This window comes from Vombatus ursinus, unplaced genomic scaffold (genome assembly GCF_900497805.2).
Source record: "Vombatus ursinus unplaced genomic scaffold, bare-nosed wombat genome assembly UNPS02014863.1, whole genome shotgun sequence".
NCBI lineage: Eukaryota > Metazoa > Chordata > Mammalia > Diprotodontia > Vombatidae > Vombatus > Vombatus ursinus.
Genome location: NW_020954641.1, coordinates 31,477,079 through 31,496,474, shown reverse-complemented (window position 1 = coordinate 31,496,474; position 19,396 = coordinate 31,477,079). Strand labels below are relative to the sequence as shown.

Below are 19,396 nucleotides of genomic sequence, written 5' to 3'. Positions count from 1 at the left end.
AGAGAGAGAGAGAGAGAGAGAGAGAGAGAGAGAGAGAGAGAGAGAGAGAGATGAGAGAGAACAGAAAGGAGGGAAGGAGAGGTGGGGAGAGTGAGTAAATTTTGATAAACAAAATTCTCAAAATCCTAGATTGGCCTTGTCAGTACAGACCATGGTAAAATCTTGTCTTTTCTTCATTTTGATCTAGTTTCTTTCTTTGGAAAGGGGGTCAGAGAGGGGTTGGATTTCTCTTAGGAAAATACCCCCATCTTGTGTGTTTTTAAGATAACTGCTACTTATACTATTTTTACCTGTTGGGTTTTTGAGTCTTGAGGCATACATGGCCCAGGCCTCAGGTAATATGAAAATTCTGTCACCAGAAGGATATTGGCCATTTTTGTGATCATTTGCCTTATAGTAGAGGTGGCTTAGGGAAGGGGCAGGTATTCCCCATGTGTTTTAATGCCATGGGTTTGCCCGTAAATAGAAGCACAAAGATTTGATGACTAGACTTCAGAGGTATGGCCTATGTGAGCTCTGTAGCCATTTTTCTTTTATCTTTATGGCTTGTAAAAACGTTACCTACTTTGGAAGTTCAGAGCTCCTGGAGATAGGAGTGGAAGAATGTTGAAAGCATGGGATGCGGTGACTAACTTTTATTCCATGAAATTTTTTAGCCAAGAAAAATCCCCCAATGAGCTCAGTGCCTTTCTTAGCTTCATAATTTAGAAAAGCATAGTCTCCTAGTACATGGAATACAATGAAGTTGCAATTGAAATGGGTCCTTTTAAAATGTATCATTCAAATAAAAAGTTGCTCAAAAATTGTCAGAAATACTCTATTGATTACCAAATAAAGTTCAAAGTACTTGCCTGCCATTTTGAGGTCCTTTGTGATCTGGTTCCACCTACTTTTCCAGCATGAAACTGCTTTTTATTTTTTTCAAATGTTTAAAACTTTTTTATTTAAACTGTTGAGTTCCATATTTTATCCCTTTATCCCTTTCCTTCCCCTCCCCCGCCCTGAGATAGTAAGCAGTCAGATATAGATTATACACGTGCAATTATATAAAACATTTCCATATTAGTCATCTTGTACAAGAAGACTCAAATAAAAGAAAAAAAGAAAGTGAAAAATAATATGTTTTTTTCTGTATTCAGTCAATATCAGTTATTTCTCTGGAGTCAGATAGTATGCTTTATTGTTAGCCCTTTGGGATTATCTTAGATCACTGTATTCCTAAGAATAGCTAAGTCATTCGCAGTTTTTCATTGAACAATATTGCTGTTACTGTGCACAATGTTCTCCTGGTTCTATTCACTTAACTATGCATCAGTTCATGTAAGTTTTTCCAGGTTTTTCTGAAATCATCCTGTTTATCATTTCTTATAACACAATAATATTCCACTTCAATCATATACCACAGCATGTTTAGCCATTCCCCAATTGATGGGCATCCTTTTGATTTCCAATTCATAACTACCACCAAAAAAGCTACTGTAAATATTTTTGTACAAATAGGTATCTTTCTCTTTTTTGGATGTCTTTGGGATATAGACGTATCAGTATTATTTCTGGATCATAGGGTATACACAGTTTCATAACCATTTGGGCATAGTTCCAAATTGCTCTCCAGAAAGGTTGGATTAGTTCACAACTCCACCAACAGTGTGTTAGTGTCCCAGTTTCCTTCATCCCCTCCAACATCCAGCATTTTCCTTTTTTGTCATATAAGCCACTCTGATAGGTGTGAGGTGGTACTTCAGAGTTGTTTTAATTTGCATTTCTCTAATCAACAGTGATTTGTAGCATTTTTTCATGTGACTATATATAGCTTTGATTTCTTCGTCTGAAAACTGCCTTTTCATATCCTTTGACCATTTATCAATTGGAGAATGACTTATATTTTTATAAATTTGACTCAGTTCTCTATATATTTTAGAAATGAGGCCTTTATCAGAAATACTTCTTGCAAAAATTTCCCCCCAGTTTTCTGTTTTCCTTACAATTTTGTTTGCATTAGTTTTGTTTGTGCAAACTGTCTATATCTTCTTTGGTCCTAAATTCTTCCCTTATCCATAAATCTGACAGATTAAACTATTCTATGTTCTCTTAATTTGCTTATGATATCACCCTTTATGTATAAATCTTCTATCATTTTCACCTTATCTTGGTATATGGTGTGATATGTCAATCTATACCTAGTTTCTGCCATACTGTTTTCCAGTTTTCCCAGTAATTTTTGTCAAATAATGAGTTTTTGTTTCAAAAGTTTGGATCTTTGGGTTTATCATGTAGTAGGTTACTATGGTCATTTACTATAATGTAATTTGTACCTAATCTATTCCACTGATCCACCACTCTATTTCTTAGCCAGTACCAGATTGTTTTGATAATTATTGCTTTATAATACAGTTTGAGATCTAGTATGGCCAGACCACTTTCTTTCACGTTTTTTTCATTGATTCTTTTGATATCTTTGAGCTTTTGTTTTTCCGGATGAATTTTTTCTAGCTCTATAAAAGAATTTTTTGATAGTTTGATTGGTATGGCATTGAATAAATAGATTGATTTATGTAGAATTGACATTTTTATTATATTGGCTTGGCCCACCTATGAGCAATTAATATTTTTCTAATTGTTTAGATTTGACTTTATTTGTGAGAAAAGTGTTTTATAGTTGTGTTCATATAGTTCCTGGGTTTGTTTTGGTGGGTAGTCTCCCAAGTATTTTATATTGTCTACAGCTATTTTAAATGAAATTTCTCTTTCTATCTCTTGCTGCTAAAGCAGTAATACATATATATATACATATATGTATATGCAATATATAGAGATGCTGATGATTTATGTGGGTTTATTTTGTATCCTGCAACTTTGCTAAAGTTGCTAATAATGTTCAAGTGTTTTTTTTAGTTGATTTTCTAGGATTTTCTAAGTATAACATCATATCATTTGCAGAGGGTGATAGTTTTGTTTCCGCATTGCCTATTCTAATTCTTTTTCTTCTCTTACTGCTATAACTAACATTTCTAGTACAATATTAAATAATAGAGGTGATAATGGATGTCCTTGATTCACCCCTGATTATACTGGGAAGGCTTCTGGTTTATCCAAATTACAAATAATGCTTGCTGATTGTTTTAGATAAATATTATTTATCATTTTAAGGTAAGCTGCATTTATTTCTATGCTCTCTAGTGTTTTTAATGGGTATGGATTTAATAGGAATATTTTGTCAAAGGCTTTGAAACTTGCTCTTTTAAAAGCAAAAATGCAGGACTTTACAGTTATTATTATTAAGTTTCATCTTGTTTTGTATCTTCTTTCTAGCTTTTGAGGTCTTTTTGAATTCTGATGCTGTAAGATATTCCTCCTATTTTTTATCATGTTTTCTGTATTTTTATCCCAGTCATTAATAACATCGACTAAGGCTGTCTCATCCTCATCCATGCTTTAGCCATCTTCCTTAAGTAAATGATTTCCCAATCTATATTACTAGCCCTGACCTCTTCCCAGAAGCACAGTCTTGGATTTTAAGCTGCTTACAAGACATTGCTACCCGGATATCCCACTAGTGACTCAACTTCAACATTCTGTAGGAAAAACTGAAATCATCTTACCTCCAAAATTTGTCCCTCCTCCACTTCCTCCTTTTCACACCCTAAATTCGTGGTACTATGAATCTTCTCAGTCACCCAGACTCAGAGTCATCCTTGACTTCTATACCCACCCCTACCCCTCCTATCAGTCCTCACGTCCTGCCAAACTACCTCCTCAGTGTTTCTCAAATCCATTCCCTCCTTTCCTTTCCAGTTGGTACTCTTTTTGTTTGTTTGTTTGTTTTTTCGTAAGGCAATTGGAGTTGAGTGACTTGCCCAGAGTCACACAGCTAGTAAGTGTTATGTGTCTGAGGCTGGATTTGAACTCGGGTCCTCCTGACTCCAGGGCCGGTGCTCTATCCACTGAGCCACCTAGCTGCCCACTCAGTTGCCACTCTTCTAATGTAGCCTTTCTCCATACTGTGCTCCCTGTCTTCAGTCTCTTCATCCTCAAATCCATCCTCAGCCAGCAGGTATCTGATTGCTTACAATCTCAGGGCGGGGAAGTGGGAGGAAAAGGGATGGAGGGGTAGAATATGGAACTCAAAAGTTTAAATAAAAATGTTTTAAAAAGTGGAAAAAATAAAGAGCAGTTTCATGTGTATAGGCTGAAAAAGTAGGTGGAACCAGATCATAAAGGACCTCAACATGCCAGGCTAAGTACTTTGGACTTTATTTAATTTGTGTAATGTACAACTCTTTCCCTATCACTGACTTAAAAATCTTCAGTGGCTCTCCATTACTTACTGCACATAAAGCCTACATAGTTGATAGCTTGACATTCAATAATCCAGCTCTAACCTAATTTTCCAGTGTATCTTCCACTATTCTCCTATGATCTGGTCAAATCACTTAATTTGCCATTCTCTGAATATGTCTCCTTATCTTCCTACCTCTGTATACTTGCTCATCCCCTTCCCAGGTCCTGGAATGCCTTCCCCTGCTTCTCTGCCATTTAAAATTTTACTTGTCTTTCAAACTCAGGTGTCACTTTTTTTTTTGTTGGGGTTAAGTGACTTGCCCAAGGTCACACAGCTAGTAAGTATCTGAGGTCAGTTTTAAACTTAGGTCCTCCTGACTCCAGGGCCAGTGTTCTATCCACTGCACCACCTAGCTGCCCCAGATGTTACTTTCTTAATGAAGGCTGAATGGGCCCCCCACAAGAAATATATTTGGCCTCCTACGAACCATCTCTAGCACTTTTTAGTACCTGTCATGTCCTTTAACATTCTCTTTTATATTATAGTCCCATGTAAGTATTATAGATGATAAGATACTTGAGAACAAAAACTGTCTATTCATTTTTTCTTTCTCCCTTAGAAAAGCCATACATACTTAATACATGTTTATTGAATTAAAATGACATGGCAAAAGAGAGAACCCTCTCGAATGTCACTAAGCATTAGGAAAGCATTACCCACACCCTCCATCTGTTCAAGTGGTCTGCACTAGTCACAATAGTGACAGCTGGAAGTGCCCTCATATAGTTTTACTTGCTCATTATACAGATGAGCAAACAGCCACAGAGTAAACTCTCCAGGCTCCTTAGTACCTCTTGGATCTAGTATAAATTGTTATATTTGGCACTTAAAGCCCTTCATAACCTGGCGCCAATCTAACTTTCCAACTTATTATAAATTGCTTCCCTTTATATACTTTACAATTCAGTTGAACTGTCATTCTTATTGTTCCTCATAAAAAAAAAAATCACTTCATTTCCCATCTCAGTACCTTTGTCCACCATGCCTAGAATGTACTCACTCCTCACCTCCACCTCTTAGAATCTCTAGGTTCCTCAGGCTCAGCTCATATGCCACTTTCTTGATGAAGCTTTTCCAGATATCTCTGGTTGCCAGTGCCCAATCCCATCACCTGGATTTGTGTATATAGTCCTGGACTGAACCATTTATTGCAGCTGAGCATGTTTCTTTGCAGAGACTTGTTTTAATCATCTCTTAGCTTCCACACAGAGTCCAGACTCCATCCTGAGTCCTCACAATTTCTCTCCAACTTACATTTCAGCCTTGTTTTCCTTCATTTTCCTATGCATTCCATATGTATTCCAGCCAAACCTGACCATTGGTCTTTTCTATATCCTGGTTGGCTTCTGTGTTTTAGGATGGACCCAAGAGCAATCAGAAGCACATTCAGAGGAGGACAATGAGGATAGTAAGGAGAGTTTAGGTCATGCAATAATACAAGGATCTCTTAAAGGAATTGGGACCCTAAAGAAAAGAAGACCTGGAGGTTGGAGGTGATGGGAATGACATTATTATTGTCTTCAAATATAAGTCCTGTTGTCATGAGAAGGTAAATTAGACTTGTTCCACTTGGCCCAAGGGGGGAGTACTGGAATCAGTGGATGGAATATGTACAGTGGCCGATTTCAGCTTGATATAAAAGCTTTCTAAAAATGAGAGTAGTCACAAAGAGGATTGAGCTGCTTCTACAATTCACCAAAAGTCTTCAAGCAAAAGACGGAGGACCACTTGTGTGGAATGTTGTAGAGGGAATTCCCGTTCTTGAATGGGTTCACCCATGAGATCTCTCTGCTCTTAAAGAACTGTCATTCTCAGATTTTTTCACATGGGGCACATGGGGTCTAAACCACAGAAAACTTGCCTAGAGAAGTCACTAAAAAGATTAGTTCTAACAGTTTTAAAATAAAGTTAGCAGAATTTAATTTAAAATAAACTTCAGCTTCACAGAATCGAGAAGTTAGTGTCATTCCAAGGTCTTCTCCTTGCCTTAATTTCAGAATGGCTCTTCTTATCCCGGCCCCTTCTCTGATCCTTGTCACGCTTGCCTGCAAGAGGCCCAGGGAGTGCCCTGAGGAGCAGAGGGGTCAGTGTGGGTGACTGCAGCGGAGCTGGAACGAGAGGCATCAGAGTGGTGACCTGATAATTGCTAACAGGCAGGATCAATTGCTAAATAAATGGTTTAGACATTAAGTACTGGTGTTGTCAAGAGTCAGGAGTCCTTGCTTCCAGCACTAACGTGCTCTGTGACTTTAGGCAAGTCGTTTCCCTATCCTGGGTCTCGGTTTCTTCATCTGTAAAAGGAAGGGTTGGGACAAGATGATTTCTAAGGCTCCTTGAAGCTGGGTCTGTGATTCCTTTAGTCTCTCTGCTGAGGATATGAACAGCCCCCTCTCTGCAAGGCTGTTCCTGGGACAGGCCTAGAAGTCAGGGTCATGATGAACTCCCCAGGAGAAGGCTCTGGAACTGGAGTTATTCATTCCCCAGGGGACAGGGCCTGGGGCCTACGTGCCAATCATCTTTGGAGGGTGGTGTCTCATGTTTGTCATCAATTTTTAAACCTGATGTCGCTCCAGCCCTGGCTGTAACTTTATTTCCTTTTGGGCATCACAACCAGGCCTGGAATGACATCAATGGGAGGTGTATGCCGGACCCCAGAAGTACCTGGAAGCTGAAAGTGCCCGTGTCGTAACATGTTCAGGGGCCACAGGTACACAAATCCAGAAAACAGGACCCATCTCACCGTCTCAGTTGTAGTGGTGGTGTCTAGTGTGTGGCCTCGTAGTCCAAACAAGTAGGTTTTCTAGGAGTGTGGTTAGCACATGCACAGATGATAGGACATGTCCTCTCCATTAGCATATAAGGGATCTTCTTAGTAATATTAGTAAGTGCCCTCGGGTGCTCCTGGTTTCTTTAAAAAGGGCCTGAGAGGTAGTAGTGCTACCAGTCTGAATTTAGAGTTGAAGAGACCTGGGCTGAAATCCCACTTTGACACTTAGCCTCGTGGCAATGGAAAAACACAGTGGCTTTATAAGCCTCAGTTTTCCCATCTATGAAATGGGAAGAATAATAACTCTTCTATCTACCTCACAGAGTTGTGGTGAGGAAAGTACTTTGTAGGCCTTAAAATGCTATAGAGATGGCTGGGTATTGCAGTGGATAGAGCATTGGGCCAGAAATCAGGAAGACCTGAAATCAAATCCAGTCTTAAACACTTCTGAACTCTGTGATCCTGGGCAAGTCAGTTAACCTCTGTTTGTCTCAGTTTCCTCAACTGTAAAATGGGGATTGAATAGCATCAACCTTCTCGGGTTATTGGGAGAATCAAAGGAGATAATATTTGTAAAACTTTTTAAACCTTAATGTGCTATAGAAATAATAGCTATTATTATCATCACCATCATTATTTATGAAATTACTAAAATCCCTGGCACTATTAGACTTCAGCGTAATAGAAGCATATTTGGCCAAAGCTATGGAATGATTTTTCCCCAAGGGTTAAGAGGGGGCATATTAGACTAACCAGAGAAATGGGAACATCATTCTAGCTGTATGGGAAAAACAAAAAAACCCAAGCCCCAAACCACTCAATTTTTATTGTAAACATTGTGGGATTACTGCACATTCTTCTTGTACTTAAGCTCTTTTGAGAAATAGGAAGCATTTAGGGAGACAAATGTGGGAAGAAACGGAGGGATAGATTAATACACATGACAATTCTAGTATTTCTTCATGGCTTTAACCAAACCAGTGACTAAGTGAGTGAGTGGAAAGAGTCAGTCAACACCAGCCTTCAGGCCGGATCCCATGGGGAAATGGGATCATGAAAAAGTGGAGCCCTTCTGAGGGTGGGCAGCATTCCCAAGGGGAGGCACTTCCTAAAGGAGAATGTCTTTCTTGTTCTTCACCAACAGTTTCCATTGTATACGGTAATAGGGGATGAGAAAGGAAGAAAGGTAAGCCCTGATCTGGCTATAGGCTACTTGGCTCACATTCATTCATTAATTCAATTAAATATCTATTAAATACTCATTAGGTGCAAAACACTCTGGTAAATGTAGGGGTTCAGTGGAGGTAGGAAAGATACAGTTTAGGTAAGATATGATCCCTGCCCTTATGTAGATTATAGTTTAAAACACAAACACACAATTATATACAAAATATACGTGATAAATATTCCTCTGATTGAATATAAATTCCTTGAGGGCAAAGACTGTTTCCTTTTTGTCTTTGTACACTCTGCATCTAGTCCAGTGCCTGCAATGGATAGAGTGCCCTGCCTGGAGTAAGGAAGATTATCTTCCTGAGTTCAAATATGGCCTCAGATACTTACTAGTTGTGTGACACTGGGTAAGTCACTTAACCTTGTTTGCCTCAGTTTCCTCATCTGTAAAATGAGCCGGAGAAGGAAATGGTGAATCACTCCAGTATTTTTACCAAGAAAATCCCAAATGGGGTCACAAAAAAAATCAGACAGGATTGAAACTACTGAACAATATAATAAATTCTTGGTGATTGATTTTTAGAGAGATTCACAATGCTATGTGAGGTCTGAGGGGGAAAGTCATTATCAATGGGAGGAGGTGAAGGAGTGGAAGGGGCACAATAAAGATAAGGTTGGAATATAATGGGCAAAGAGAGGGGGAGGAGGTAGGTTTTTGTTTGTTTTTTTGAGTCCTGGTCTTCCTATCTCTCTTCCAGGATGGAGACCCAGTAGCTACTCACAGGCCTGATCCCACTGCTGGTCAGTATAGAAAGCTTCATGAGCTTCTATTTCTCCAGCCTGGGCTGGTTCACTCCTCCTTAGGCAGCCTGGTGGCCCTCCATTCCTGGGGGTTCCTTCCTGGACTTGGCAGGGACACTCAATTGGCTTTAGCCCTGCTGAAGCTCAGAACTCCTTCTCAAGTAATCTGCTAGCCTTAGCTTCCTTCAGTAGCAAGGGTTATAGGTGTGCAACATTACTGTGGGCCGGCAGGGAGGGCATTCTAGGCCTGGAGAAGGGTATGAGAAATAGCGTAGCGCTAAGAAAGGCAGATTATGTTCAGAGACCAGCAGTCTGGTTTGGCTGGAGCATAGAGTATATGGAGGGGGGTTATATAAGGTTGTAAATGTAGGTTGACAAAAGACTGTGGAAGAACTTGAAAGCCTGGTAAAAGCACTTGGACTTAATTCACTGGGCAATAGGGAGCAAGCTAGTGCTGGTCTTATTTTACAGAGGCAGCTAGTGGCCTCAGTGGGGAGAGTGTTGGAGTCAGGAAGACCCCAGTTCAAATCCCACCTCAAGACAGTTATTGGTTGTGTGACCTTGAGCAAGTCACTTAATCTCTGTCTGCCCCAGTTACCTCTGTTGTAAAATGGAGATAATGATAGAGAGAGAGACAGACACATAGAGAGAGACAGAGAGAGGGAGAGACAGAGACAGAGAGAAACAGAAAGACACAGAGAGAGAAAGGAGAGAGATAGAAAGACAGAGACAGAGAGACAGAGATACAGAGACAGATACAGGTTAGAGAGTAATGATTCAGTAGAAGCTAAGTATGATAATTTTGTGAGGGATTTGTCTCTAAGTATGGATCTTCAAACACTTTGAGGGGTATAGGGTTTAGATTCCTGGCAGCTTTATGAAGTTCTGTGATTGGAGATCCCTCGAGATTTGAGTCCATTCCTTGGGTGAATCTTGGTTTGTGGGAGTGTGGGGAGAGTGATAATTGAGGTTGTACATCCAGCTGGTGGGTTTTGAATGTGTGCTGGTCCTACTGCTGATTCTAGCACTTGGGGTTGGTAATGACAAGTCTAGACAGATGCTGTATCAGAAAGGCACAGCTCTGAGCTCCTAATAGTCTCTGAAGGAGATAAGAAAGCTCCAAGGTAGATGATACAAACTGGCCCAGTGCTCGGGATGTAAGTTTGAGAGCTGTAAGAGTAAAAGTGGGTCTGTGTAACTTAACTTCTAACCAGACTGTCTGGTTGTTGCCTCAGCCCTGGTGTGAGGCTGCCCTAATAGACCAGGTTCACTGCCCTGTAATCAGTCAATATTCCTTGACTGACTGGTATACTCACATTATAGAATAACATCGAAAATAGGCAGCGCATCTACCCTTTCACAAAAACAAAAATACTTTTTTTTTTTGCCCCTGGTGATTTATGTGATGGCAGAGGTTAGGATAGCATAGGGAAAAGAAGGCTTGAAGTTAGAAGGCCTGGGATCCAGATCTGACTTTGATGCTTGCTACTTGTATCACCTAATTCATAAAAATCTGATAAAAAGTACTCAAAAGCCAAATTCAATCCCCAGTGGTTAAATCAAGATCAAAGAATATGAGATAATTATAAAATGGGAAACAAAGTATCAAACAACCACTTAAACAGTGTTCACCATCACTAATAATCACAGAAATGCAAATTGAAATAACTTTGGTGTACAACCAACCAACAAGCATCTATTAAGCATTTACTGTATGCAGGAGATATATTGCTGGGTAGTGGGTACACAGAGGCAAAAATAAAACAGTATTTGTCCTCAGTGGGTTTACGTTCTATTGAAGAAAAACCAATCTATACTCCTATAGGAAAATTGTTGTTGTTCAGTCATTTCAGTTGTGTCTGACCCTTTGTGACCCCATTTAGGGTTTTCTTGGCACAGATACTGGAGTGGTTTGCCATTTCCTTCTCCAGTGGATCCATTTTGTCAGGCAATCAGAGGTTGAGTAACTTGCCCAGGGTTATACAGCTAGGAAGTGTCTGAAACTGGACTTGAACTTAGGTCTTCCAGATTCCAGGCCCAGTACTCTATCCACTGAGCCACCAGATGTCCCATAGGTAAATAGAATACACACACACACAGAGAATATATATATACATATATATGTATATATATACACATATGTTGTAAATAAAGGCACTGGGGGGTGCAGGGAAGACACCAACCACTAGGGATGGGCATCAGAGGTGTGCTTGAATGGACTTTTAAGAGTCAGAGAGGAAGAGGAAGTGTCTGCTATTCATAGGGTTAGGTAGTCCAAGGGCATGGGGAGGAGATGAAACGTCTTGTATGAGGAATAGCAAGTTTGCCTGTTTAACTGGATTGCATGGTGTGTGAAGGGTGGTTATGCTTATTAAGTTTAGAAAGGCAGGCTGGACCTAGAATTCGAAGGATTTTAAATGCCAAATAGAAGAGTTGGCATTTGATCCTAGAGGCAGTAGGGAGCCAGTTGAGCTCTTTGAGAAGGTTAGCGACATGGTCAAACCTATGCCTTAGGAATTTTACCCAAAACTCTTCAAAAATTTCAAAAAAGCAATTTAAAATGAGCCTTTTTGAACATTATCTGATTGTGCACAGTAAAATTTAAGAAAAAAATCATACATTTGAAAAATAATCCCATTATTAAGACTATACTCTGAGAGTGTTCTCAAAAAAGGGAGTGAGGTGGTAAAAAAGAAATATGTAGACTTTCCTGGGTCTCACTTTCGTCATCTGTAAAATGAGGGAACAGGGCTAGATGAGGCCATCCTTTCCAGCTCTAAATCTGTGATCCTATTGTCCCATGGTCCCATGGTCCTAGGACCCTGGACAAGTCACTTAATTTTTTTTTTAGGCAATTGGGGTTAAGTGACTTGCCCAGGGTCACATAGCTAGTAAGCACTTAATTTTTTTGAACCTTAATTTTGATATTTGCATTGTGGAAATAACACTACAAGCTCATATTAAATAAGAGCTCCCGTCCTCTATGTAGAATTTAATGGTTTACAAAGCCCTACCTTCATTAAACCTATGAAATAGTTAGTGCAAATATCATGCCCATTTTACAACAACATTTTGCTCCAAGCAGTTCCTCTGAGACATTAATCGACTGGTCTAGGATAATCCAACTATTAAGGTCAGCCTCATGATATAGTGGAAAGACCAGTGGATTTGGACTGAGGAAGATCTAAGTTCAAATCTTCTTTTTTCCTTACTAGCTGTTTGTCCTTGGGAAAGTCACTTCCTCTCTCTGAGCCTCAATTTCTTTATCTGTAAAATGAATTTGAACCCAGTCTCCTGACACCAATTCCAGTGTACTTTCTAATATGCTATCTTTTCTGTATTTATTTTTAACATTCATTGTTTTAAAATTTCAGTTTCAAATTTTTTCCCTCCCTCAAGTTTCTCCCCCACTCATTGAGAGGACAAGCAATATGACATCAATTATATATGTGAAGTCATGCAAAACGTATTTCCATATTAGCCATGTTACCAAAAAAATCAGCAAGAAAAATAAAGTGAAAAGTGTATGTATGCATCAATCTACACTCAGAGTTCATCAGTTCTGTCTCTGGATGTGAATAGCATTTTTCATCACGAGTCCTTTGGAATTGTCTTGGATCATTGTATTAATCAGAGTAGCTAAGTCATTCACAGTTGATCATCATTACAATATTGCTGTTACAGTGTGTACAATGGTCTCCTGGTTCTGCTCACTTCACTTTGCATCAGTTCATATTTGTCTCACCATGTTTTTCTGAAACCATCCTGCTCATCATTTCTTATAGCACAGATATTGCATCACAGTCATATTACCACAATTTGTTCAGCTATTCCCCAACTGATAGGCATCCTCTCAATTTCTAATTCGTTACCATCACACAAAGAGCTGCTGTAAATATTTTTGTACTTATAGGTCCTTTTCCTTTTTCTTTGATCTCTTTGGGATACAGACCTAGTAGTGATATTGCTGGATCAAGGGGTATGGCCAGTTTTATAGCCCTTTAGGCATAGTTCCAAATTGTTCTCTATATGCTACCTTCTTTAATCATGCTTGTACACATGTTTGTGGGGAGCAAAGCATCTTATATATAAAGCTCTGGAGAAATGAGAGCTTCTTTATATATACATATATATATATATATATATTTTAATTTTGTTTGCTCTCTTTCACCATAGTATCCCAATCTATAGGACATTATGGTTCCTGTTGAGGGAAACAGGGTACCAGTGGTCCATGATTTTAGGCTGTACTCATTACCTGGCCAGCTAGTTCATAAAGGAGTACTGTTGATTACAAAAAGGATCAGACAAGTAGTAATTCAGATGGGTGTAGAGTGAATATCCCCATCCTCCTCTGGAAACTGTGTCAATGAATGTATCCTCTAGATAGCGGCTTAGTTGAGGTAAGAACCTTAACAGGATCGGCTTAGAGTTGGAAGTCTGAATACTCCCTCTATGAATATATGTCTCATTTTTACTTATGATATGGTCATCAAGACTGAGCATTACAGGGATATGACATTGAACAAGGTCTGAAGAGGGTGGAGGAATGTTGATGACAGAAGGCTCATCGGATGGGGTGGCTAGTAAGAGTAGGAAATGCCTGGTAGGTTTTCTTCATCACCATGGGAGATGCCGCTGATGGAGGCAAAAAATCACTGGCTGATGAAATTGTCAGCAATGCAGATATTACCCTGCAAGAAAAATGATCCTATGTAGAAAAGTTCTCAAGACACTTTGATAATTGTAATTAGGTGCCTGCTATGTCCCAGGCACTATTCTAATAGTGGTATTTGGCAATTTGTATGGATAATGATGATGGTGATGATAAAGAAAGTGATGATAATATTATATTGCTGTATAGCATTTAAGGTTACCAAAGGGCTTTCCTTACATCAGCCCTTGCAATGCTAGAAGTAGATAATAATAATAATAGCTGGCAGTTATGTGGCACTTTTAGATATGCAGAACACTTTACATAGGTTAACTCATTTAATCTTTACAACTACTCTGTGAGATAGGTGCCCCAATTTACTCATTTTACATTATCCTTATTTTACAGATGAAGAAACTGAGACCTAGAGAGATTAAGAGACTTGCTCAGGGCCATACAGCAAGTAAATGTCTGAGGCAGGATTTGAACTCAGATCTTCTGACCCCGAGTTCCAAGTTCTGTCTACTGTACCATCAACTGCCTACAGACTGTGTAAATACCCTATCTTATAGATGAGGAAAATGAAGGTTAGGGTGGTTAAATGACTTGCCCATGCATACATAGTAGTAAATGTGAGAGGTGGGATTTAAACTCATTTTCTGACTCCGGCACTCTTTCCACAACCCCACCCTACCGTCTAGAACACGACATCTAAGGGAATTTCAAAGTGTCTACTACAGAGGATTTCATTCATTCTCCCCATGGGGACAAAAAAAATCTGAATTTTTTCCACATGCACATTTTAGATCTAAAATTGGACATATTGCATATTCCTAGTCTAATCTTTATGTTGATGGTGACATTCATTAAACTAAAAATGGAAAGCAGTGGTATTTCTTGTCAAACACGACTTGGGAATAGTATGTAGTAAAAAATGTGAGACTTTTGTCATGTTTAAGCAAAACTGGGTCATAATGACCCAAACCCTAGAGCACAGTTCTGATTCTGTCAACCTCTACAGAATCCTGAGTGGCTGCTCACAGCCTATAGCATTAAGTCCAGACTACTTAGTTCGACATTGGAAGCTCTCAACAATCTGGCCTCATCCTCCCCAGTGTCCTTCAACTCTCTAAACACTCTCTCCTTGTCTTCCTGCTTTAATCACCCTGATTCTGCAGGGAGTGCATTTCCTCACCTTTACTACCTGTTGAACTCTTATTTGTACTTGAAGACACCTCAAATGCTATCCCTTTCATGAAGCTGTCCCTGGTTTCCTGCTCGTCCTCCAGCTGGATGTGATAACTCCTTTCTTTGTATGAACTGGGACTGCGCCTTATTCTGCTTTGCACTGTAGTCATTTGAATGTTTTTCTGATCTCTCTTAGATTGTGAGTTTCTTGGAGGCAGGGACTATACTATGTCTTATTTATTTATGCCTCCCCCTACCAGAGATGAGCATGTCCTTCTAGGCAGTGACCAGCAGGTGGTGGTCATCATTAAAGGGCCAAAATATTTAGCCTTTTTTTTTTCCTTTCTAGGTGCTGCATAGTGTAGGGAGCTGAGCAGGTGTCAGAAATTCATAACGGGTGAGTGAGTCGGAGCTGTGGCCAGTGGAATGTCAGGCAATCAGAGGTTAAGTGACTTGCCCAGGGTTACACAACTAGGAAGTATCTGAAACTGGATTTGAACTTAGGTCTTCCAGACTCCAGGCCCAGTACTCTATCCATTGAGCCACCAGCTGTCCCATAGGTAAATGGAATACACATATATAACATACACACACAGATAAATAGAATATATGTATATACATATATATGCATGTATTTTATACACACACATATGTTATAAATAAAGGTGTCAGTAAAGTGAAAGGTCATTAACCAAATGCATCACACAAAGGAATGAAACCCAGTGTCAAGGCAGAAAAGGGGGGTATTTGTAGAAATCACTTATATAGAACAGGGGACTCCAAACAGGAGGCAAAATCATGAACACTCAGAAGGCAGAAAGAAACCAAGAGTGTAAACCCACTAGGCAGAGCACAAGTTGACAACCGTTTTATGGCCTAAATGGGGCTGCTAGGTGATGCAGTGCACAGAGTGCTGGGCCTGGAGCCAGAAAGAATCCTCTTCCTGAATTCAAATCTGACCTCATATACTCACTAGCTGTGTGACCCTGAGTAAGTTGTGTAAATCCGTTTGCCTCAGTTCTTCATCTGTAAAATGAGCTGGAGAAGGAAGCAACACACCATTCTCGTATTTCTGCTAAGAAAATCCCAAATGGGATCATGGGGAGTCAGACATCACTGGAACGATTTACCAAGAAGAACAGTTGATGGCATTTGCTTCTTGAACATTGAAGGATTCGAATTTAAGACTTTTTCAAAGGACCAGGCAAATTTTTGTATAAGTAGAAGGTGGGACTTTAAAAGGAAGCCAGGGGATAGAAATGAAGAGGGAGAGAATTCCAGGCATGGGAGACAGCCAGTGAAAATGCCCAGGACATGGTGATGGAGTGTCTTATGTAAAGAACAGAAAGGAGACCATTGTTACATGATCACAGAGTTTGTGCAGGTGAGTAAGATAGAAGAAGACTGCAGAGGTAGTTACGTGAAGTGATGAAGGACTTTGAATAAGTTGTAATAGGGAGCCAGTGGAGTCTATTAAATAGGTGGATGACACAGTCATATCTGTACTTGAGGAAGATCACTTTGACAGCTGAATGGAAGATGGGCTGAAATGATGAGAGACTTGAGGTGGGAAGACCAACCAGCAGTCTATTGGAATAGTCCAAGTCTGAGGTCATGAGGGCCTGTGCCTGGGTGGTGGCAGTGTCAGAGGAAAGAAGGGGGCATATACAAGAAATGATATGAAGGTAGAATTGACAGGACTTGGTAACTGATGATGGGACAGGGTGAGAGAGAGTGAGGAGTTGAGAATGATACCTATGTTTTGAGTCTGGGTGACTGTGGAGATGATAACAGTAACAGGAAAATTTTTAAGAGAGGAGAATTTAGATTTCAGAGGAAAAGATAATGAGTTCAGTTTTGGATGTGTTGAGTTTAAGATGTCTCTGGGACATATGGTTCAAAATATCCAATAGGCAATTGGAGATGCAAGATTGGAGGTTAAGAAAGAAGTGAGGAAAAAAAAATTACCTTATTTATTTTCTATATTGTTGTATTTGCATGTTTTCTCCCCTGTTAGACATAAGGTCTTTGAGGATAAAAACTTTCATTTTTGCTTAATCATTTCTGACCAATGGAATTAGAGGTATATTGCCTCTTTGTTGTTTGAGAAGTTGACACATAGTGTAAAGGAAGCAACCCTGAATTTGAAGTGATGGACCTAGGTTCAAATCCTTGTTATGCTACATACCACCAGTGTAAACTTTAGGCAAATACCTTAACTTCCCTGTGCCTCAGTTTCCTCATTTGGAAAATGATGGCTTTGTTCTAGATCACCTGAGAGGTCACTTCTATCTCTGAATCTATGATCACTTTAGCCCTTTGTTATGCTAAAATGTTAATGTATCTTAAGATAAAAGTGAGGTCATTTCTGAAAAAAAAAAGAAAGAGGTGAGGGCTAGATAATTAGATCTGGAAATCATCAATATAGAGATGATATTTGAATCCATGGTTGTTGATGGGATGATCAAATGAAATAGTATATAGGGAGAAAAGAAAAGGTTTAAGGAAAAAATTTTGAGGAATACTCAGAGTTAGTGGGTATGACCCGGATGAAGATCCAGCAAAGGAGTTGGAGAAAGAATGGTCAGACAGATAGGAAGAGAACTACTGAAGAGCAATATCAAGAAAACCTAGAAGGAAGAGAATATCAAAGAGAAGAAGGTGGTCAGTGGTGTCAAAAGCAGCAGAGAAGTCAAGAAGGATGAGTACTGAGAAAAGACCATTTGCTTTGGTGATTAAGAGATCATTGGGAAGAGCAGTTTTGGTTGAATGAAAAGGTTGGAAACCTGACTACAGAGAATCAAGAAGAGAGTGAGAGGTAAGGAAATAGAGGCGTCAATTGTAGACGGTCTTCTCAAGGAGTTTAACCAAAAAAAGAAAGAGAGATATGGGAAGTTAGCTAGTATCCTGAACAGATAGAGCACGTGAGGGTTTTCTGAGAATAGTGGAGACATGGACGTGTTTGAAGGCAGGAGGGAAATGGCCAGCAGACTGGGAGAGGTTGAAGATTAGTGAGAGAGTAGGGATGATAGAGGGCTGCATTTGCTGGAGAAAGGGGATAGAGTGAGATCTCTTGTGCATGTAAAAGTATTTGCCTTGGCAAAGAGAACGGTTGAAAGGGCCCAAAGGGTCTTAATTTTTTCAGTGAAACATGAGAGGAGGTTTTCAGTCTTTGAAAAAGCCATGGGAGGCTTGAGGAGAAATGAGAAGGTTTGGAAAAGTTACTTTCACGAGAGGAATAGTGAATCAACTAAAGAGGTTTCCTTGTCACAGTGAAGGCCCAGGTAAGATTATATAACAGAAATCTGTAGTAGACCTGTTTTGTTTCATGAACCCCTTTAGAAGTCTGATGAAGCCTATCCATGTTTTCTCAGAATAATGGTTTTATTTAGTGCATAAAATAAAATACATAGGATTACAAATAAGACAATTACATTGGAATATAGTTGTCAAAATATTTTTTAAAAACCAAATTCACAAACCCCAGGTTAAGAACCTTGCACACAGGGGAATATAACCCCAAAGGGGGCACCTCGAGAATCAAGAGATAATGACAGAAATGCTTTCTGACATTGAAACGGATAAGAACCAACCAAAGTGGCAAATTAGTCCTTTGCCGGAGGTAATCTCCTAAGGGTTCGTTTGTAAATAGGAAAGGGCTGCAGAGCTCCCATGTGCATCAAAGAGAGTAAACGGTAATTAAATAGGGAAGTTGTGACCTAATTAACTATAATACACCGAACAGAATGTTGTCAGAACAGGAAGGGTTGGCCTCCATACATCGAGGAAAAGGAGCATTGCGTCTATATCTCCAGCAGAGCTGCAGGCAAGGGGTGCTGAGTAGGAACTACTTTGCTGAAGAGAATGACGGCATGGTAGAAAAAAATAATCGCTGGTTTAAAGTCAGAAGAACTGAAAGTCCTCGTTGTATGGCACCCCAGCCAAGTCACTCACCTGGGGTGTCCCTCAGTTTCCTCTTTTGTAAAATGGTCATAATAAGACCTGCATTACCTACTTCACCATGCTGTTGTGACTTTGTAAACCTTAAAATGTGTTATAAAATCATGAGTTACTATAGATGAAGAGTTCGTGTCGTCTAGATTATGTCATGGGGTTGGGCAGGCAACTCTTGAGTTAGCCCATAAATACTTAAACCCAGTTCACTCTGGACTCTCATAGGTTGGACAACAATAGACCCCTGCCTAAGTACCACTTAATGGTTATTTTTTGGGCCCTCCTGGTTCAGAGTGAATGTAAATAGTAACTGTTTCTCTTTTGGCCAACAACCCTGAGGGTCTTCCCCTCCCAGTTTGATTTTTTTTTTTATTAAAGGGGCCATCCCTTGGCTCACTTCTTAAAGAGGCCTATTCACTGAATGGATATTATTTCACTCAAAGTGAGAATCTGAAAAGACCTTAGCTTTAAAGGGCCAGGTTCTCCCATTGCATCCTGGGCCATCTCCAGTCATTCA

General features: G+C 39.7%; 1 protein-coding gene across 1 annotated transcript in view; it reads left to right on the top strand.

Annotated features, from left to right (window-relative positions):
• ADAMTS2 (ADAM metallopeptidase with thrombospondin type 1 motif 2) overlaps positions 1-19,396 on the top strand; it is a 451,457-nt gene that overhangs the window by 147,252 nt on the left and 284,809 nt on the right. The window lies entirely within an intron of this gene.